We start from the raw sequence: 23,637 nt of genomic DNA, 5'->3' as shown, positions 1-23,637 counted from the left end.
TATCTAATACTGTCACATATTCATCAGCCAGCCTCAGACTCGTGGGTAAAGGAGTGATGGAGACTCCAAGATTTGCCTCTGGTTTTGATGGGATATTATTCTCAGGATTCGCACATTTATTGACCCCAATACTAGCGAGGTCAACGTGACAATGCAGTGTGTATTGATTTGCTTCAATTCAGGAATTGCTCATTTATCGTTTATATTTATGTAAATAAAGCACTAGTCTTTCATCTTCCAATTACAACATGTTACTGAATTAATGTGATTAAATATGAAGCTGGACTAATGTTAACAAGGTCTTTCTTTCTGTCATAAAGTGCAAAGGAACAATCATGTAAAATTAATATATTTCTAAGGAGGCGAATATGCATTCCGGCATCAGTTATTATAAACTCCCTCCTCTTTTATTCCCTCCCGTTCAAGCCAATTTCATGCTAAAGTACCTTGACATAGTTTCTTTTTATTCCTGGCTTTCCCCTCTGTTCTATGCCTGCATCTCCGAATTATATTATGTGGTAGATTTTTCTATAAATGGGAACACGCTATCTTTGAGATGAACAAGTTTGGCAGGGATTTAGCATCCGTGGCATCCGAAGAGTTTTGAATAGGCATGTCTGTTATTTTTATTGAAGTATTTTCAGCTATCTATTTTTCTTAACTCAATAATAAAAAAGACTGTATATGGAGTAGGAATTACGAGTTCATCCATTTGGCAACTGAACTGCTTTTTCCCTAGGTCATTGCTTTGTTGTCTAAGCTTGAAATCACATTTTGGAACCAATAATATAGAAGACTCACAGCCATGACCCAAAAGATAAATCTTTCTTTCTTTTCTTTCTTCTTCTTTTTTTATTTTTAATGGGGAGGGGAAATTCAGCTTAAGAATGTGAAAGATTACATGGTTCTTGCTCTAATTTCTGTAACGGAATAGCTCTGGCCAATGAAGTATAAACAAATGTATATGCTCTATTTATAATTGCTTTGATATCTTGACTTTTAATACTGTTTGGTATAGAAATCATTTTACTGAAAGATGGCAATAACAAAGGGCCTTTGGTATCTGTTTCACCTTATCACTTATCCATTCAGTATAAAAATAAATTGAGAAGTGCATTCTGTAGGGTAGAGTTTTATGGAAAATACAGTGTGGTTGATATTGTGGTCGATTTATTAAACTTATCAAACTATATCACCACCGGGAGACATTTTCTGTGGGGACAAGAGATTCGTTCCTAAGCACTCCCTTTGGCTGCCAGGTAAGGGATATTCAAGAACTGACAGCAGCATAGCATTTAAGGGCATCGGTCTGGTACAAAAAAAATGAATATAGAAGAGATGGAATCACTGGGTATTGAACAGCAGGGAAGGAAATGATTTGTGCTGCCTGCTGATATATAAAGGTATATCATGCAGAATGAGAACAGTGTCGCTCCCTCAGCTCCATGGCTTCCCACACTCTAGAACCAAAGGTACATAATGTGCAGGATCAGTTTATCTTCCGGCATGGCATTTGTTTGGTATTGATTTTCTGAAAGTTTGGTTCTACGCGTCAGCATTTTGTTGGCAAACTTTGCAACATAATCCAATCAAGTCGGTGCTGAGAGGAGCATGGGTAGAAATAAACCCTCGTGAGCCAGTCCTGTGCAGGGTCCGTAGGTAGAATGCTCTGGGCACTGTGCTGTCTCGTCAGGGGACTTGTAATCTTGGGGAATCCCTGTGCCTGATTGCAGCTCTGCTTCCAATTGTGCACTTTTGACCTCTGTATTGATTCTGTCCTCTCATCAAAAGCGTTGATGTAATTCCATGTGCTAGGATCACGGAGTGATTTGCATTTAGGAGCAGCAACTGTGCACTGACCCCAAACCATTTCATCAGAATGAAAGTAGACCAAATGGCAGATGTGTTTCCCAAGAATATTGAAGTCTATTGTGCCATTTGGTAGGTTTCCTTACCATACACAGAAAAAGGACATAAATTGCCCACTCCAGATCCTGATTTCGCTCCAATCAGAAACTGGAAATCCTTTAAAACATAACAGGGATCAAAAGGGATTTTACTGACTTCCACATTCAGGCCAGTTAATAGCATTCCTATTTGTTAAAGGTTAATGCAAAATGATAAAAGTATCTAAATATAGTTTCAGAAATTCTAGCACTTTAAAAAATTATTTGTTATTTTTAGTAATTTCTTACCAATGTACACCATTAGGTCTATTTATTGCTTATCTACCTAAATATACTAAATAGAAATGCCATTGAAGAATTCTCTGAGTAAAACAGTATTTTATTAAAAAATTTAATGCACTCTAACTATTGACCATTAAATTATTTTGTTTTTCCTCCTCTCCTTCGTCCTTTAGGTAGGCTGGGAAATGGGAGGAGACCATATTCGAAGCATAGATACCCAAAGAGAAATTTACTGGAAAGCAATGCAAATCTCAGTCACCTGCATCATAGTCTGCTTTCCCATCTTACCTTTATATCCTAATTGCTCTCATTTATTAATTTCAATCAATAAATATTTATAGACAATATGTGTAGAGGTGCTAAGAAATCACTGATTTAAAAAAAAAAAAACAGGTATGGTTCCTCATGGAACTAATGGTCCAAATGAGAAGACAACCAAAAATAATTGTAGAAATAAATATAAATATAACTTTGAAAAAGAGTCTTCGGTAAGTGCTGTGAAGATAAATGACAGAGAGTATGAAGGTTCAGGTTCAGACTGGGATTGAGAATGCTTGGTTCTTTCAGATCACGAGGACACTTGATTTCATTTCAGAAGAAAAGTTGGATCTTTCCATGAGAAAACAACTGCAAAAATATCCAAATTTACAAAAATGTTAAATTAGGAAATACTGACAGCAATTTAGATTGCATAATAAATTTATAGTTCATATTGTACTCTAATGCAAATTATTTTAATAGACCCTTAAAGTAAGCGATGAAAAACTAAGGATGAGATCATTGGCGTTCAGAGAGTCACTTGCTAACAGCTGACCAGTAGTAAGTGGCAAAGGCAATATTCGAATCCAGGTCTTCTCCCTCTAAACTCTGTGCTACTTTGTAAGACAGTATTTGAAGCTGTGAAAGCAATCACAAGCTTTTTTTTTTACAAAAGAGTGCTCTTTTAAAAAAAATAAGCGCATTCAGATTTCTAGGAATGTATGTATTGACTACATTGACGTTTACTTCGAGACGCTGTACTTATGGCCTCTAGAGGATTAAAAGGGGTTTCAGATGGGCTGCCGTATATACTTCTCATCAGCCTGGAAGCAGCAAGAGATGGGCTTGATCTTTATTAGGGGAAGGGGGTAGGGGCGGTGTCCTCTAAATTCCTACCTTTAGAAGCCAGGTTAATAAAAGCAGCAGCATTAGTGGAGTGAGGGAGTGATAATAGCCCTGTCCTTTAGATAAACTCCTACAGAGAAATACTATGGTATCATTAATAATACGCGTGTTGTTGTTGACTTTTGCCTTGGGGGATGGTTTAGAAAACCTTTGACTCATCCCGTCTCTTCCGCCATATTCGTGTGATTATTATTTTATGGCTTGAGCTCCGTTCTATGAATCACAATCGACAACATGATTGTACTTATTAACCTTATTTAAATCAAATTATTAGATAACAGGTAATTGAGTGGACTGTCCTTTATATAAGTCAGGGATGTTAATTAGCCAAGTTTTCGACATGTTCATTGCTCATGTATTATCTGTAGTTTAGTTTGGAGACAAGTCACTGCACTTAGATTCTGGAGCCCAAGATTTAGAACCCAGTTTCACCACTTTGTCAGTAGTCCGACCCCACGTGAGTTATTTAAACTTTCTGGGCTTCAGGTTCCTCATCGATAAAATGAGGTTAACGATACTTAATTTATAAAGTACTTTTTAGGATGAACTTAGATTACTAATATGAAATAGACTAATGCATACCTTTTTTGGCTCTTTGTTTTATTTGTTTGGGAGATGAACAGGCCATATTAGGGGTGCTGTCCATGGCCAGGGGACAGTAGGCATCAGGTAGACCACGCAGGAACGTTATCAGCTTCTCCTGTTAGCATTTCTATATTTAGACCCAGATTCCGAGATGAAGGTCACCTGCACATGGATGTCGTGCTCTTTTCCTCGTCTGCGAAATTTCGTGTCGCCACTTGATCATGTCCCCTTTTGCGGGAGTTAAAAGATGTGATCGGAAATGAAAGGTAGAATCTATGATTTCGGGGCCCAGGTTTTCTTAATTTAACGTCGTGTGTCCTTAGCTTTCTTGTTTGTTAAATTCACCTGGAGTGTTCTTTGGACAATCACAGCCTATGAGTGCATCTTTGCGTATGAGGTGATGGGGGTAACGCAGCTGCTACATTGTGGTAGGAAATGTTTGCAAGAGAAAGGGGGGTGTTTTTATTTAGAAGCACAGGTTGCAGCTTCTCTTCCGGGGGGCTTCCTAGGATGCTTTAAAACTACTCATATCATATGTAAACCAAATATATGTATCCATTATTTGCAGTGACAATAACTTTGGGAAGTGTTAAATGGCATCCCACCTTGGATTGCCTCATCTCAAATATCGAATGTAGCCGATAACAATAGTGATGGGTTGTAAGTGGTTTGGGGTTGAAATCAAGGACATTCAGGCCAAGAAAATGGATCTTTTTGAGTGTTCATGATCTTACTTTACTGTCTTTTCGTATGAGGTAATTTGTTTTATTTTCACTTGAGAGGTCCCTTGCATGTCGATCGCCGCATGTCTGTCTTAGATTCATTTACAAGAAAGAGAAAATGTTCTTAAAATTATTTTGTACCTTGAACATCATTACCTTTGACAACCAGGTATCCGATGAGTACATTTTGATGTTGCCAAGAGGTACAGGCCATGTCTGTTTAAATTAGTTCATGCTGAGGCTGGATAGGTGAGTGTTTTATGCATTGATTCTTACCAGGATGAAATATAAAAGATTAGAAGACATACTAGAGATTGCTTCTGTCTCCAAGATTAAAATCTTTCAGATCCTTTTTTAAATATGAAAAACATCGGGAGGTGCATTTAGCATTTAAAACAACATATGACTATTGCAACTCGCGACCCACACTTGTTTATGGTGTCAAAACCTTGTTTGCTGGGGTTGCTCTTACGTATCACGAATTTGCACATATGCAGAAGGGTTATATGTTGTGATTAATTTTAAAAACTAAAAATTTAAGTATACAAGTATAACGTAAGACTAGACTATAGTTTCTCCACTGCAAGAACAATTGGCTTTGCTTTTGATAACTTAAATCATTAGCATTTAGTATTTACAAAACACATTTAAAAAGTTTCACAGGGCCATCAGAATCACATTTTTAGTTAGAGTGATCAGAAAGAAAGCCCGTGATATATCAGTGCTATTTCCATGTCAAAAATGTGGAAAATGTGGTCCACAGATCGTTAGAAAGCGATAGTGTTTTGGGGGCAAAAAAAAGTGACCAATGAGGGCACCCGCTGACGGGGGTCTCAAGCATAGTGGGGAGAGCGATCAGTTGAGAGTATGGAAATCTGCCTGCCCCTCTCCAATCGTGCTCAAAGCCTCTTTAAAGGTTTGAGCTTAGCCTGGGGAACCATGAATAGCTGGCTCTCATTTCCAAGCTGTTAAAACAGCTCCACTCCATACTCACCTGAGAGGAGGTGAGCATTGCTAATCCAGCCACATGTTCCCCCTCCCCCCATATTTATTGAGTGAATCGCCCCAAAGGATATTTAAATAGAAATCCTCTGACCGCATCTGAACGTTATCAAGAAGTATTTTTTTTTTTCCAGGTTGATAAATCAGGTCCACAGAGCCTGTTCTATGTTGCGTTTTGGATACATTCCTAAATGGTGATTTTCCTACGGTTGCTTTTTGCTACATCAGTGTATAGAGAAGCTGACTGTTTCAACCCATCCACAGTGACAGGTGATGTGCCTGATTGTTTGCTGGTGGTGATTTGGAATATTGATGCTTTAGAAAAAGAACTACATCGAACAGGCAATCTGCACAGCTCGCAAACGACACAAAGAGCATTTGATATAAATAAAGTGTCAGCCGGGTGCTGCAGCTTTGTGCAGACTCATTTTCAAATTTTCCTTTTTGAATTATTAAATAGACCATGTCAGAACAACTCTGATTATTATCCAATCCATATGCTTCAACACCAACCTTTTATGTAATATCAAGTGACTGCAGTGATCAATTGGACCAATCACGAAGGCTCCCCAGTTCTGGAAGTGATTCAAGCACTCGGTACACTGCGGCATCGTATGCAGCTCTGGGAACACCTGCTGCATTGCTGACAGAGAAGGCCACAGCACTACCTGCTTTTAGGAATGTGTGCAGGCTGCGAAAATATATTTAGTTCCTTATCAAGAACTATAAGTCCATCTTCTTGCAATTTTAAGCCTGCTAAGATGGGTTAGATATTGCACCATTATCCAATGATACCTCCATACAGCAGAATTAGCTACGTAACCTACATTGTAAATAGAATATAATAGTGCTTGTTTCTGAAAACCGCAGAATAAAAAATAAAATGCCGCCTTTGGTTTTTGAGCAAATACAGTATCTGCTGGAAGTGGAGACTGTGGTATGCAGACACGTAGCCACGTGTAATTTATAAAATGTGATAAAATGATCTCTCTCACCTACACTAATACACAGTTTATCTAGATAAATAACTCAGAATGAACACTGTGGATGCCTTTAGGGTCTTAGGCATTTAATTAAAATGGAACAAAAATATTAACTGTCGGCTTTGGGATTTTAGCATCCTGTCTTGACGAGGATATCCTTTAGTCTGAGAACGGATTTGTGACATTCATAGGGAACAAATGTGAGTGGCATTTTTCTAGCCCTTGTGAAGAAGTGGCTGAAAATGCATGGTATAGAAATCTTATGATTAAATGATTTCCCGAGAACGCCCCTGTTCCCCACGGCCTGGGACTGGGTGTGGAATTCAGGGGGCCTCTCTGGGACTGAAGGTGGAATTCGGGAGGCCTCCCTGATAATCGCCAGTGGCGGGAGGTAGCACTCTTTCTGGAGCTCTTCTGCCATCGTACTGGTGTGCTCCCATCACTCACACTGACTGCTGAAGCGGAGGGCTGTCTTTCTGTTGCGTGCTTGTGATTTTGACATTGGACGCAGGGAGGCAGGGTGACGCAGTGGCAGAGCGCAAGCCCGAGGAAGGGCCCCGGAGCCACTGACTGCTTTCCAGAATGCACAGATTACAGGAGGCTTGACGGCTGCCCACTTAACCCTAAAAACACTTCCCAAGCTGCAGTGCGAGAGACACATGCGGCAGTGACTTGTTTTAATCGTTTCATTGTCTCCTGAAAATTGATTTGGGTTTTCTTTGAGTCATTTTTTTTTTTCTAGAAAAACCCTGGTTACCTTTATGTGACAAATTCTGCCTCTTTAAATACAAAGATTGTACACTTGGGTATATATATCATGCGTATTTCTTTTGTCTATTTTTGTTCTGTCTTATAGGATTTGGTATACAAAGGAAGAAAAGAAAAGCTATCTATTGTAATGCAGTAATACTCTATTGTTGAACAAATTAATCTGGACATTTGTCTACAATTTTGATGATAGATGACATGCTTACAAAGCATGAAATTATTACTATAAATGAATAAGGTACGATATTTCTATGTTTTTACATAGTAGATTCTATGTTCATATAACTTAGCTTAAAGGCTCTATTGCATGTGTGCAAATCCTCAGACCTCATGAGAGAGAGGAGAAATGGTCTCAAAACTTGAGAATAAATAATGAATAAAAAGTTAGATTTTTAAAATCACTTTTAGTTTTTGTTTGTGATGGGATTTAATTGGTACAGTTCGTAAAATAATGGGTCTGGAACAAGATACTATTCAAATGGGCAAACGTGAGATGATGTGCTGATAACAGATAACAAACTAAAAGCAGTGGGCCAGGTGTGTGTGGTGTGTGTGTGTGTGTGTGTGTGTGTGTGTGTTCCTTTTTTCATCATACCTGGAGACTCATACAACACTTGTTATCAAAATCAAAATATAACCTTTATGATTTCAAGTGGGAAAAAAATTTACGCAGCCCATTGTTAATGATCCAAATTAATAAGCACATTTTTTTCCCCTTTAGGTATATTTGAGCCATCAGTGTTGATCAACACTAGCCCCAGAAGGAGGTATTCAACATTTTAAAATCATTGTCAGGAGGAAAAAGAGGCGTTGGATATACTATTCTATATATTTTCCTCATGGGCAATGGAAATAAGCTCTTACCATTCCACAGTCTTTTAGCTTCCCACCCCTCTCCCCTTCATTTGATCACATTATTCACACAAAGAACCAATGAGCCGTTGTGCCATTACCTTAAAATCCTATATTAATGAGACAGCTACAGTTTTTAATCATTTGAGTTAAGCCTTGAATATTCTGTTTTCTAATGTCTTGCATCCATTTAAAATGAGAACAAGCATTTTTTTATTATATTTTATTTACAAATAGTGAATAAAATACAGATTTTTTTTTTCTTGTAAAGTCGTCAAACATTCTGAAAACAACATGTTATTCTTAAAGGGTTAACCTTATCTCAAAAGCATAAGTTAAAAGAAAAAAAAAAAAAGGAATAATGTGTCCTGGAGAGTTGCCTAGGGGAGATAAGGGTCCTGACACTTTGTTTTCCTTGGAAAAATTTTGGGTGGAAATAAATACATACACAAATTGTGTGGTAGTCAACTTTCATTATTTAATAAAAAGCAAACACATTTGAGATAGTGCTTCAATGGAACCTGAGCAACTTATATTTAGTGTCTTCTAGAGTTGTCACTTTCTGAATGCAAGAATTTTTTGTTTTTGCTTAATCTTTTATTATGGTAAATTTTCTTTTGTTTATTAAAATGGCTTAGAAAAGCACTTTAAATGAAGTTTATACAGCACCATATTTAAGTAAAAAAATTTCTTTTAGCTAATAACTCTTCTCTAATTTGAAGTATGACATCCAGCCCACCTTGATTCACAGACATCAATATCACATGAATTAGAAAATTTAAAATTCCTACATAACTAGGCAGTAGCATGTTTAACCTCTTGAAAGTTGACAAGTAAATTATCTGTGGACTAACATTATTTTGTCTTTTATCATTTTTTCCTTATTCGATGAAAAAATGAACATTTGTTGGGATGCTAGTCAGGAAGGGTGTTAAGCTATTGAATTCTGAATGCTTCTTAATGAACGCATAGGATAAGCTGTAAAATATTAATTTTAAATAGGAGGAAAAGTGTTTCAAAATGCAATTTGGTACTCTTCCCCTAATGCAAATTCCATTCACAAAAGAAAATTAGGAGCGAAATTTTGTAAAAATTAAAAGGAATCCGGTAAATGGAGTTTTAATGACTACCAGAGACTTAAATAGATTTATTACATCCACATTAACATATACTTTAAAAACAAATACAGAAACATAATGGGAATTTTCCTTGACTTGTGTTGCTCATATCACAGCAGTTTCTTAATCCTTTACCTAGGTGTGTGTGTGTGTGTGTGTGTGTGTGTGTGTGTGTGTGTGTGTTTATATACAGGCTACAGCACTACCATTTTAAAGAATTTTGGGGTCTGCCTAAAGCTAAATCTCAATATCTGGGTGAAATGGCAATGCTCTTGATTTTGTGGTTGAAGAAAATAATGTTTAATCCACGTGAGATTACTGACAACATAGAACCAAAGCCCTGTTTGAGAACATTAGGTTCCCAAACCAGCTCTTCACTTTAAAAATTTGGTTAATGTCCCCAGTTTATTCTAACCTAGAACAGACATAGCTCCCTCATTCTTGTCTTCAATTGCCCCCTTAGCCATATACAGATGTCCTCTTACTTGAAACCCTTGAATTGACTTTTTTTTCTTATCATAATGATTATTTCTGCATAAATAATCAATCAGTCCACCAAACATTTGATCCTATTAATTAGCCAGGGCTGCCCAAACCATGCGATTTTGCTAAGCGCTATCTGATGCAGTCTTCTATGGAAGCAACTGTATTTTCCCAAAGTAGTTATTAGACACTTTATTTTAGTTACCGACTCTTTTTTTTTTTTTTTTTTTTTTTTTAGCAACAGAATCTATGCAGCCTGATTGGAATTTCAAATGATCGTCACACTGAATTTGAAAGTCTGTCTTACACAGAATGTAACATTTTTCTATGTTTTAACCAAGTAGAGGCAAGGAGAAGGTCCTTTTAATCTTTTTCTTGCCAAATATATGTTCTATATTATTAATTCAAACAGAAAAAAGAACATCTTACATTTTTGACCATTTAAGAAGATTTTTCAGTCTTTTGTTAGGTTATCAGTTGCTTCCTCTCTCAGTACTGAGCAGCACCCTAATTTTGCTCACTTTCTGATTTGGTTTATTCTTAAGGAGTGTGCAATCCATGTTAGCACTTGCCAGAGAACACAAAAGCCAGTTTGTTGGAAAACAAGGCATTGCATAATTTTATATATTTGTTTGTTTATTTATTTTTAAGCAAGAAAATGAGTTCGAGTTATTGCCTGGTTCCTCTTGCCTGTTTGCTTACACTTGGTTTTCCTTTCTTCACACATGAAGAAGCAAACACTGTCCTTGTCAAATGATAAATGAGGCAGAATTGGTGACGTGTGTGTTTGTCAACATAAGCAGGATCAAATGATTGCTCAGCAGGAAGAAGCCACGAGAAATCCAATGATTTTTGACTAATTAGCAAAATAATAATAATGTCTCCCTAATGATTACCTTGTACTGGGTTGTGGCCTTTTATCAGACAGATATTCCACTGGAGCAAAGCAGTATTTTGAAGACAAGCTAGTGATTTCACTTGAAGTCATGGATGTGGAGCATTTCTGAGAAGTCTTCTAAAGAATCATCCTGTTCTTCTATATATTGCTTGAGCAATTGCTAGAACTAAGACATAATTGTTGCTTTGCAATGTGCGTTTTAAGTAATATTTTACAAGAAAAAAGCAATGCATATTTTTCAGGACCATTTAAAGTTTAAGTTCATTCTATCTGTTCAGGGAATTTTATCAGAGGTGTTATGAAGAGTAACCTAATTGAAAATAACAATGTAAATATTAGAATTTGTTTCAACGTGCTAACCAAAGTTATACTGTTCATTGCCATATATGACTATATTTTTATTAATCTTTAATGAAACTTCTAAAGATATTACAGTAGACCTAAATTCTTAGTCTTGGCAAGTGACTCTGGAGCTGACATTTTCCGTGCAGTTCACTAGTCAACCACTATTTATAGGAAACACAGCGAAGACGGGAGCATCTATCAGGCTGCGGGACATGTGCTGAGCTCTGTGGATGAACTTGCCTGAGGTGCATTCACGGGATTCCTGGCTCAGGACAAAGCTACCTATCTCTCACTTTCCTGGATGCCGGATTAACACCTTAAAAATAGAGATCGAGGAGGAGTGAGCTCAGAACCAAGGGAACACTACCTGGAGAGAACTTCACCGTTCATGCGGTGTCTAGTACTTCATGGACCTTGCTGATGTGAGGTTTAAAACTGCTGGAATTGTATTAACTTTCACCAAGAGAGCTGATAAAACTTCCAAATGATCAGAGGCAAAAGTACCTCATCAAAAGAAAAAACGGACATGATCTGAAGTTATTATTTTAGACTAGCAAGCTACTGGTTTACTTGTTTTTAAAAATATTTACACTTTGATATAGTATAAAGTGTTATTTTACAGCTTTTCTGTTGTGATCCTTTATCTGACATATACTTTGCAATAACACAAACAACAACAATAAAAATCCATTTTATTTATTTACATCCGAATCACCAAGAAAGAAGTTTTATTGTTGAATAATTGTTACTTGTGTCCATAGTGGTTAATGCAGGGCCCCTAATTAATTATCTTTTTTATTTTTACTTTTTGGAACCTAAGCCTTTTCACAAAGTTCTTTAGGCATCCCTTTTTCCATTAAGATCGCTGGCAGCCTCTTCCCCAGAGGCGGCGATTTCTGTGATAACAACCCGAGAAAAGCTGTGGTGGCATCTTTTCTTTGTCTGTCTAAGGAGAGACCACTAAGAGGAAGTGGCAGACAGGGAATGAGGAGATGACAGTGATGATGGGCACATGGTAATAAAGGGAAGGGCAGGAGGACCAGGGCGAGCAAAAGACAAGAGCAGCGTTGATAATATGCCGAGGCAGGGTCGAGGGTGAGAGGAGAGAGATTGCTTTAATGAGCCACCGCCAAACAGATGCTCAGAGATTTCTCCTAAGTCTTAATCAACCTCGATGATGTTTTCTACAGCTCTCTAGTTCCACACTGTCCGACAGTGTAGCCACGAGCCAGCCACATGTGGTTACCAAGCACTTGAAATGTGGCTATTTGAAATTGACACACACTTTAAGTGTAAAATACATACTTGATTGCAAAGATTTAGTCTTCGAAGGTATTAAAAACAAAAAATATCTCAGTAATTTTTATATCGATTACATGTTGAAATTGTAATATTTAAGCCATTTCAATAGAATTTATTTTTTACTCTAAAAATGGCTATGAGGAAATTTAAAATTGCATCTGCGGCCTGTTTTAATAATCGCATTTTCCAGTTTTCTGTATTTGATGTTCTGACATCTCAGGGCCTCGCTGACCTCAGAGGAGCTATCTCTCCCAGGGCTGGCCAAATTCTAGAGAAAATAAAGGACTTACATATGAGAGATACTTCCATATGCAAAGCAACACATCCAGAGCTCATATCCCTAACTACTTCCTTTAGTGGGTTCTAACACTCGTGCCACATCCACCTGCGGAATCATCTCAAGACCAGGTGCCAGACAACTAGGGACAGACCCCATTCCTTAGAGTCTGCTGAAGTTATTCATGCTAGCCAATTTAAAGCCTGCTTACCCCGCCTCATTCATTACTTCCTATGGAAATGATGATAAAGGCCCTTGACCACTTGTCTCAATCATCACACCCACCTCCGGTGCCTCCTGACTGACCTTGCTACTTCTCCAGGTATCTGCCTCCCCCCCACCCCACCCTCATGGAATGGTGCATTCTCTCCTCTTGGAATCTGTGAATATAACAAACTATCTTTTCCATGGGAGTCATTTCCTGATCTGTTGGCTTTACCATACTTGAATAATAAGAACATGTACATTTTAAAGCACTTGTATCATATTTTCATGGGACAGTGCTACTACAAATCTGTTTCTCCAAATGCAATCCGGCTATCACCTGTGATAGAATCACCTACAAAATTAAACATCCAGATTCCCGGGACCCTTCAGAATTAGCAAAGCTCCTGAAGCATAATATTATTAGCTGTTATTACTTTAACACCATAACAACAATAATTAATAGTAATAATGATGATAATAAAGTGGTTTACTTCTGGCTCGAGAAGACCATTCTTCCCTCTTTCTGATCATTTTTCCTTACTATTTCATTATATAGTAAAATATATATTTATATATATCTTTATTTGTAAACTAGCATCTATTGAGTGTTTGCGATCAGCTAACCTCCTGTTTAGTGTTTTATACATAATTTCAATTAATCCTCGTGCCAACCAATTGGGTTATAAATAAGCAAGAAAAGTAACTTGCCCAGAGTCACACAGCTTGCTAGTGTTGGAAAAAAAATTTATTTTTGAATGATGCATAATTTATGTATTTATCTAACACTGTTAGGCACAATGCTCATTCAGAAAGATCATAGAAAGTATATGCACAACTTAAGAATTATAAAGAAACAAGTCCATGTGTGCGTACCACCAGGCGAAGGGCGTGACTCCTCCCTGACGGTATTTCCACGTTTCTCCACCAGAGCTGGCCCACCCTGACTTTAGTGATCGTTATCCCCTGATTTCCTTTATGTAAATACTGCTTAGAGACACCCGCACGTGTGTCTCTAAGCAGTATTTTACTCAGTTTTGTGGACTCTCAGACTTCAGGCAAATGGACTCATACCATGTAATTCCACTGTGATAGGAGTGGAATTCTATCTTTTGCTCGATATATGTCTATGAGACCCGACTATGTTGATGAACGTTGTTGCAGTCCACTTGTTCTCACCGCCATACTGAATTCTATTGCGTGAATATTTTGTTGGTTGACATTCTTCTGTTTGACATTTGGATTGTTTTGTTTTTTCACTATAAGAACAATGTCACTAGAAATACCCTATTTCTTTTCCTGTCCCTGAACATTTTCAATAATTTGCATTCTTTTTTTAAGAAATATATCAACTCTTATTAGTTAACTCATGTTAACTAATATTTAATTAGTATTTTAAATGAGTATTAGACTTACAGAAAAGTTGCAAAAATCATACAGAGAGTTTCCATAGACCTTTCATCTTGCTTCTTCTAATGTTAGCATCTCTTCGCCATAACACAAGGATCTCCTAGGAAATTAGCATCAGTACCATGTTATTAACTAATGTGTAGACCTCTTTGATTTTCATAATTTTCTTCTCTGATGTTTTTTTTTTCTGTTCCAGGATCTTATCCAGAATCCCGAGTTGCATTTAGTTGTTATTAACGGCGGGGAGCGGGGCATACTTTGAACTCATTCCTGTCTTACTCCAAAATTCACAAGAACAGTTTTGAGGGAGATTAATCTTAAGGCAGCATGTGAAATAGCTTTTAGAGCAGAGAGATAAAAGCAGGAATGTCAGGAGATTCTTGCTATACTGCGATTGCTTAAGGCAGAGGGAGGAAGGGGCATGGCAGAGAAAGGCCATCTGGGCATAGACACCTTTATATAGCACAGGCTGCATTGTAACAATGTGTCCATTTGTCTCCCGTAGAAGCCCACAGGTTCCTTGAGGGCAGGGAGCAGTAAAGCTCATTCATCTTAGTATCTTCTTGAGATACTCAGAAGAGCGACTGGCCGTAGAAGCGATTTGGTGAAGTTTTGTCAAATAAATGAATATGAATGAGACAGGTAAGCTGAAGGAGAAGCTATGACATACAGGAAGAATAAGTAAAGGCAAAGGTAGGAGAGGAAGAACAGAAGTAGAAAAGAGAGATCAGCCATGGGCTGCAGGAAGACAAACACAGAAAGTAAGACACTGATAGCAGAAGACAAAGAAAGGGAGAGGAAGCAGGGCGACTTTAAGGTATGCCTATGTCAGTGACACAAGTTTACCACCGTCTTGCTTACTTAGATTCTGTATAATATCATCATTTAACTTTAAAACCTTGCCTCCTTTATTTGTTGCTGTTCACAGCTCTGAGACTTTTCTTTATCATTTACTCTCTCATCCCACTCCTCCCTCACAAGATGATGCTAAGAATAGCCTCATTCTGCAGCGATAGAATCTCATATGATGCCCATGCTTAGTTGTCACTGGGCCATTTCTGGGTCTCAGCTCTCCAGGCTTCTTGCTGACTCAAGGCCTTTGCACTTGCTGGTCCTCAGATTCTCGGCCCCCAAATTGTTTTAAGGTTGGCTGCTTCTTATCCTTGAAGTCCTAGCCTCTCTTGCTTTACCCTCTATCATATGTTGTTTTATTGTCTTCAAACGTTTAGGGCTCTGGGGAATTTCCTTGGTTATTTATTTGCTCACTTTTTTTTCTTTGTCTTCATCTAGAATATTACCTCCATGGGAGAAGGGATCTTGCCTGCCTTATTCACCACTGATGAGTATGAAAGTACTATGAAGTAATGAACAAATTGGTCTGCATACTGTTTTCAATTCAGTCATGGGCCAGATGGAGGTAGAAGCCACACCCATCACTTAAAACACCGTTGCTCCTAGTGGTTAAATGAATTTTCAACACTCATTGGTTTTGTTTTGCTGTCTTTTTCAGCAAGGCAACTATTCTTTAAGAGTGAAGGAGAGTAATTGTTATGGTTCCAGGATAAAATTAATTTAAAAACAATTCGCTGAATAAGGATAGGGATGAGGGAAGAAGAATTTCTGAGCTGAGATAAAATTTCAAGTTAATTTGATATCTCTTCGCTAATTCGATGCTTTAATTCCACATTTTTTTTTCTTGAAAGCCAAATACTGTAACAGAAATAGGGAATTTTGAGAAAGACAAATTTCTGTCCTTTAGGAACTTTCTTTCAAATGGAACTGTTTGATAAGCAAATAACTGGTTGAAAAGTAATTTACTAAGAGTTATAATAAGATGCTCAGAGGGTAATGGAGGAGAAAGGTACAAAAGAGGACAGGCCTTAAAGGCAACTTAATATCCACTTCAAATATACAAATTTGCATTTCAAATAATGCTCTGAACCATGATAACAGGTGTTTCTGGGGGGAGGGGGAGAGGTGGAGTTTCAAGCAAATGTGGCAATATTGGGTTAAAGTTAACCAGTAGTTAACCAGGACTAAAGGAACTTTTAACTGGCCCAGTGTGTGCTATTAACTTATGCAGGGGATTTGTTAAGCATCATTGCCTAAACTTATTTGACCACAGTGTATTTTTCAACAACCATATAGAACTGGTTTCCACTGATCAAATTTTGGGAAATGATAACATATTATAGAACAAAAGCAGATGAGATAAAATTTCTTTGTAATGAGTTTAGCAGGAGAGTTCTAAAAAAAAAAAGTACAATTTCTTGATGTTTAGGATTAAGGATTTACTACCTGAAAATTTTAGGAATGGGATCCAGATACTCTTCATTACTTTCCCATCTCCATACTTCCCCTTCCTTTATCTTCCTACGACTCCTTCAAGACCCTACTAAAATCCCACACACATAAGGAAGTGTTTATGTTCTAATAAGACTCCCCAAAGCTCTAATTTTTTAAAGAAAATTTACATTAAGAAATGCTAAAAAATTAAAAACAAAGTTTATCAAACTAATATCTTGGTCTTTAATACTATTCTCTATAAAAAGGAATTAGGATTCCTTGAAGAAATTTCTGATTTCATGGCTGAGGCAGAGTAAACACAAGTTGATTTGAGAATATTTTATTATTCCACAAAGTAAGAAAGTGCTAAAAAAAAAAAAATGACAAGTCATAGTACAAGGACATAGGAAAAACTCCAGGGGCCCCTACAAGCCACATCTAGGACAATCTGAGCACTGACATAATTAAGTATAGTAATAAACTATTGAAAAAAAAAATTATAAATCCTTGTCAGAAATAGAGACAAATAAATAAATGGAGGAAAGGGGAGGGCTCTTGCTTACTGTAAAATCCAAGTGCTTACTGGTAAACATGGAGTAAGTGCTGAAGTTTGAAAACCAGCTTTTTGTAACTATCATGCTAAAGATGAGATCAGTCAAGAATCATTGATCCAGAGGGAAATTCTGATAAAGAGCAAGATTTTTTCATGGTGTTAAAGCGTCTTTCTACAGATTGTTTATAGCTGTGAGGGAAAAAACAATACCAATATAATAGTAACTATATTGTAGCTATACATTGAACACGACACACACACACACACACACACACACAGTCATGTTGTTATACATAATTTAGTTTCTATATAATGGTAACTGTATAATAATAACTCTATAATGGTGAAACCAGACAAACCTTGACTGGGTGATTCAAATTCACATCACCGGTGAGGGGCAGATGGGCATCGTGTGTCTCTAGATGTCATGTGGAGCACACAACATCATTTACGTATGATATATTCCAGCCTGAAATTCATAAGCTGAATTTAATCATGAGGAAATAGACAAACCCAAAATGAAGACTAATCCAATGGAAAAAAAGACTGTTTTCTTCAAATTTTATCAAACTCATAAAAGATGAAGGCTTTTAGAAATATTTTAGATTAAAGCAAGCTAAAGAGATATAATAATAAAATGAATTACCTGACTGTCGACTAGATCTTGCACTGGAGGAACAAAACAGTGCTATGAAGGATGTTGGTCCAACTGACAAAATTTAGTAAAGACAGCAGATTAGAAAAAAGTATTATATCAGTGTCTTCTGAGCTTGATAACTGTAGTTTGTGTTAGAAAATATCCTATTTTTAATAATTAGACACTAAAATATATAGGGATGATGGGCCCTAACATATGCTGATTATTCTCTAAGGATTCAGAAAAGAAATGATATATATCTGTACCTATTTCTATAAATTCATATCCATATATCCTTCTTCCCCCATCTAACCATTTACCTATCTCCCTATCTGCCTACCTACCTATTCATTTTATCTATCATCTATCTATCTATCTATCTATCAATCTATCTATCTATCTATCTATCTATCTATCATCTATTATCTGTCTCTCTATCATCATCATCATCATCATCATCATTATTATTATTATTATTATCTATCTATCTATCTATCTATCATTTATGTCTATCTATTGTGAAGATGACAAAGCAATTGGGTAAAATTTTAATAGGTGAATCACATAAAGGGTACAATGATGTTCTTTGTACTATTCTTTTATTATTCTTATTCTTTGAACTTTTCTGTAAATTTAATGTCATTTCAAAACAACGAAACCTTACAAATTAATATAGTACCATGTACTATATTAATTTGCCTTGTGAGTTCTGGAATTACACACACTGAGTTCTAGTCATGGTCTGACTGTTTATGACCTCTGTGCCCTTGGATAGTCCCTTAACTTCTTTATGCTCCTGTCTATCTGTGAAATGATAATAACAAGAGCACCTTTTCTAAGGGTTATTATGTGGATTAAATAAGATAATCCAAGTTAAGCCTAGCACTGTCCATGACACATAGCACTGTTCAATAAATGTTATTGTTATAATGAGTGTTCAGACTCTAGTTGATTGGAGGGATTTATGGTTGAATCAGTTCAAAGACATTGAGAGGAAATAGGGCTTAAAGACACAGGTTTAGATTAAACATGTTTCTGAAGTCTCTTTCATTGTTATGATTCTTTGGTTCTTTAAAAAGGACCTTGTGTCTGATTTGAAAACAAAATTATTGAATTTTTAATGACATTTAGAGCAGTCTGTATTTATTTTAAAAATACAAGAAGCTGACATTATGATCTAATTGAAGATTATAGATGATTTTCAGAAGAGCCTTCAAATGAAACAGGATTGAACATCACACGCTCTTTCCCACCAAACCAAACATGGTCTATTTACTTTCCAAATGCTGCTAAGAGTTCCTATAAATCAATTAAACCATACTGCTACTCGGTAACAATGGTGTTTTTTAACTTTATACATCTGGCTTACATTGGTGTAAAACTCGAGTTGCTGAGCATTTGTTTTACTCTTTTGCTTGATTCTCTCATTTAAGGAACTGAGTCCTGGATCAATCGCACTAAAGACTTCAAGGTCATCCACTCATGAGTGATGAAATTCAGACTGTCTCTCAGGTCAGGTAAGCTTCCTTCATGTCGATGCAGTCTTCACATTTGGCCCTTTTCCACCTTTGGCAGAACTGACTCCAAAGCAGGGTTTGTCGACCTCAGTTTCTCCTACCAAGACTTTCCAAAACCTATAACTCATTTATGCTTCAACTCTCTATTCTGGCCACTTTTTGAAATACTTTTCTGGAGAAGGATGAAAAGAGATCATGCTTTTGCGTCAAGTGGAGTTGGATACAAAATCTTGTCTGTACCACACTCTTATTGTGTTCCTTCAGCAAAGAGGCAGAAAATGATATGACTATCGAGAGTGAGGTCTCTGGGGTCAGAATGCCTGGACTAGAATCCTGCTTCGGGGAGCCCTTTAGTTGGGCAAGTAATTTTATTTTTTTCTATGTCGGTTTTCTTATCTTTAAATGGGGCTAATAGAGCTCACCCAATAGGATCGTAGTGAAGGTTAAATGATATAAATATGTATAATGCTTATAACAGTACCTGGCACATAAGAAGTACCTTTCCGAATTTTAGTTTTCTTTCAAAACTGAGGATCAAGCCTATTTCATATACTTAATGAAGGATTAAATATGCTATTGAAAGAAGAAAAAAAACCTCAGCACTGTACTTGGTTCATTAGTGAACATTCATTTCTTCATTGTGTTTGTGTTTATAACTCCAATTGTAGACATTCTGCATTTTAAGAGCTGGTCATTCAGACAGACGAGAGTCTGTACTCTTCTGATCTGTGAAAAAAAATGTTACTCGCTGTTGTTATAAAAGATAAGGACTAACCGTAGCCCTGATCTATAAATCTCAGTAAAAGCACATTTTGTTTTTTCTTATCTTCCATACCTACTTTTAAGGTTATCTAATTACACTTTGAATCAGAGTTTAGAATCCTATTTTTCTTCCCACAAACAGTATTTAAATGTATCTAACTTTGCATTTAGCTAATAAGAAAAACGAAAAATTTGGGGTCATTTTGAAGTTTGCAAAGGGCTTTTCTGTGTGGCTCCTCCCCTGGTCCTTCTCTGACGCTGTGAGGGACGGACGTGGGCCCATTATCTTCATAAATGCTCACACAGAAACATGTCTGCCGCATATTCTTAGTGATTAGCAAAATAAAAGATATAAAAGTAAAAATATTCCTGTCTCTTTTCTTCAAAAAGCAAACAGATTCTAGAACAGGCAAGGACGAGAGCTGGAGGAGGAAAATTGGCAATTTTTTCTTTGCATAATTTTTCTGACAAAACAAAAAGATTTTGACATCATTTTTATGACAAACTGTACCCATATCTTTGAAATTTTTGTAAATTTAGCATCAATCATGTACATCTTCCAGTCATTTTCATTGAAATTTCTTTCTATTTATCTCGTTGGCAAAGTGAAAAGCAATTTTTGTTTGCTAACGCTGCCTTTTCCCTTGCTACCGGAAAAAAACGGCAATGCTGAAAGGAGGAGGCTTTTTCTTTCTTCTGCAGGCGAGGCCCCCGTGTGCTCATCTGCATGTATAGTCTATCATCATTATTTTAGCATGTTTTCATTTCATTTATGAGTTTGAATCATTTATTATTTTTACCGACATTATTACTATTGGTTCCTATAGTAATTAAAACTTTATTAGTTTTCAAAACAAGGAAGGAAAGGTACCCAAATCAGCATAATCAATTTAGCTCTGAAATTCTATGTCTGGCTTTTTAATTTTATTTGTGATAAAGATTTTGTTCTAATGCTACGTAAGTGTCATAGCTGCTCTTTCTAGTTCTTCATAAATGAGATTCGTACCTAATGTGTCTCCAATTTTCAAAAACAATCTCTCAAATACAGTTTTAACTTGCCATTAAGGCTGTGTCTACCTGCCCTAAAATGAATGGAAAGGAATTATTGGTGTGTGTCAGGTGTTGGTTTTTTAATATAAGAATAAGTTCTGCCCTGCAAGTCTCTTCTCCAAAACTTTCTTTGAGGGAAATGGCTTTTGCTATTTTTAGGGAATATTTCTAGACAAAAGCCACACCAAGTCTATTCCCCATTGATTTAACTGTAGCAGTCTTTGCCACAGACAAATTTTACAGATAATTTAAAAAAAATTTTTTTAATATAAATGTAATGGTTTAGAAATGTTTATTCAGTATAGGCAGAGCATCTGTTGGTACCTTATATCCCTTGGGAAGATTTCCAAAAGATTATAATGAATAAGATGGAGAAAGCTGGAAATTTATTAAAATCCCCGAATTATTCAAACGATGATGAAAATTACTTTGTAAAAGCTCTGATGACTAGGTAGTCATAAAATACACACATTCACATGTGCGCACATGCACACGCACACAATGTATATATTTGAAGGACCAAAAATTTGTCAAATAGTCTGTGAGTCTCTTTCATCGACATTATTTCATTTCACCCCAACAAAATGTCCCTGAAAAAAATTATTATTATTCTATATTTACAGTTGAGAAAGCAGACGTCTATGGAATAATTATAAAACTGAATAATTAGACTGGATATAAAATAAACTCAGAAAAAGAGGTTAAAAAGGGAAAGATCAACTATTTTAATGATGTCAGAGAAGAGATCTTAGCAAGCCTTGAGAGGTGACTCAACTTGCTCGCCTCCTTCCTCACAGTGACTCAGTTGCCCTCCCTCATCTCCGACAGCTTGGATATCTGTTTTCATAGGCCTCCAAAGTCCAAATCCCATGAACTATCAAGTCTGTTTTCTACTTTCTAGGACTGCAGGTATGAACTTGGAAGGATTCGAATCAATTCTTTATCTCAGTAAAATAAAAGAGTTTTTGTAATGTAGGAAATGATAGGTTTTCTCTCCACACCTAAGCATGAGATTTAAAACCAATCTTGAAATCCTAAGTGAGAAAGTAATTCTCCTTTCTCCTGGGTTGGATGCCATTATAGGCATCACTTTCAAGGGAGAGAGAGCGAGATATGCCTTAAACATTCATCTACATAATTTATTCCATCCTTACAGCTGTTTATGGTTATGCTCATGTACAGATAAGGAAAGTGAGGTAGAAAGAGGGTAAAAAACTTACCAAAGATCAGGCAGCAAATCAGAGAAGAAACTTGGATGCAAGCCCAGGTCTGTCTTATGCCAAAGTCTGCGAACTTTCCATTAAGCTCTGTCAACCCGATTAATAACCACTGGGCACCATACAGCAAACCAAACAACCTGCTCCTTTTATCTTACAGAGAAAATGTGAAGAAGCTAGAGCCTAAAGACATAGATAGACCTGCAAGGGGCCTTTTTTGAATGTCGGTAGGACAAATAAAAAGATTTCATTTGTTCTTCGGTTAAGGTCTGCTCTCACATAACATTAGTTCTGATGATAAATATAAAGAACCTCGTGGACATAAGTAGAAAGTATGTTTCTGTTCAAACCTAGATGATGTGCTTGACTGTTGTCACTGTGACAAGCACTTTGGGTTTGAAGATAGAAGCCCATGTACCAGGTTGCATATTTTGGCAAATAAATAAGAAAACCATTGATCTAATTTATGCATGTAGGACAGACAATGTTAATACCTGCTTGACTTCCATTCTTTTTTCTCTCCTTCTAACAGAACGGCAGTGTGTTTGTTCAGAATGCAATGTATTTTGCCACTTCGGATCTGATACAGTTTGTAATTAGTCAAAGCCAATCACAAGACTAATTTACCTTGCTTTCTCGGTCTCCATGGTGTAAGAGGTGGCCAGGGGACTCAGTTCTGCCAAAGCAAGCTAAGAAGAAGTCTAGTAAGAAATCCTTTCCAGAAAGGATTTTCCCTTCTGATAAGAAAGGACAGATATGGCAGGCACCACTTTTCACCTCTTTTTTGAATGCAGATGTGGTACCTGGATCTGTGCAGCCATTTTGTGACTATAAGAAAAAAGACGGACACGTTTGGCCTTACATTAAGAATCTGTTGAACACACACCAGAAACAGATTGCCTTTTCTACTTTTTATGTGTGTGTGGGAGGGGGAGGAAACAACACCTATTTTGTTAAGATATCGTAGTCGAGTACTTTATTACTTGTAGGTAAATATATTCCTAACAGGTAAAGGAGCGATTATAACGATATTCTTTAACCATTTAAATTAGCTAGTGATTAAAACACAGTTGACCTGTGAACAATACCACCCCCTCAGAATCTATGGGATATCAGTTCTAGGGCATTCGCAGGATACAAAAGTCCATGGATGCTCAAGTCCCGCATATAAAATGGTGTAGAGCAACTCATACAGCCAGTCCTCTGAATTTGCAGATTCTCAATAGCAAATCGAAAATACTGTTTTTGATCTGTGATTGGTTGAATCTGCAGATGCAAAAACCAGGGATACCAGGGGCTGGGTGTGTATTTAT

General features: G+C 36.8%; 1 long non-coding RNA gene across 1 annotated transcript in view; it reads left to right on the top strand.

Annotated features, from left to right (window-relative positions):
- The window catches only part of LOC107521309, a 40,946-nt gene extending 17,726 nt beyond the window's left edge, over positions 1-23,220 (top strand). The window contains exons 2-3 of the long non-coding RNA XR_001599526.2: positions 19,212-19,295; positions 23,119-23,220. This is a non-coding gene — a long non-coding RNA (uncharacterized LOC107521309). The remainder of the gene's footprint in view (positions 1-19,211; positions 19,296-23,118) is intronic.
- The last annotated feature ends 417 nt before the right edge of the window (positions 23,221-23,637 follow it).

This window comes from Rousettus aegyptiacus, unplaced genomic scaffold (genome assembly GCF_014176215.1).
Source record: "Rousettus aegyptiacus isolate mRouAeg1 unplaced genomic scaffold, mRouAeg1.p scaffold_m13_p_15, whole genome shotgun sequence".
NCBI lineage: Eukaryota > Metazoa > Chordata > Mammalia > Chiroptera > Pteropodidae > Rousettus > Rousettus aegyptiacus.
Note: the sequence above shows the minus strand (reverse complement) of the source record. Positions and strands in the feature narration are given on the sequence as shown.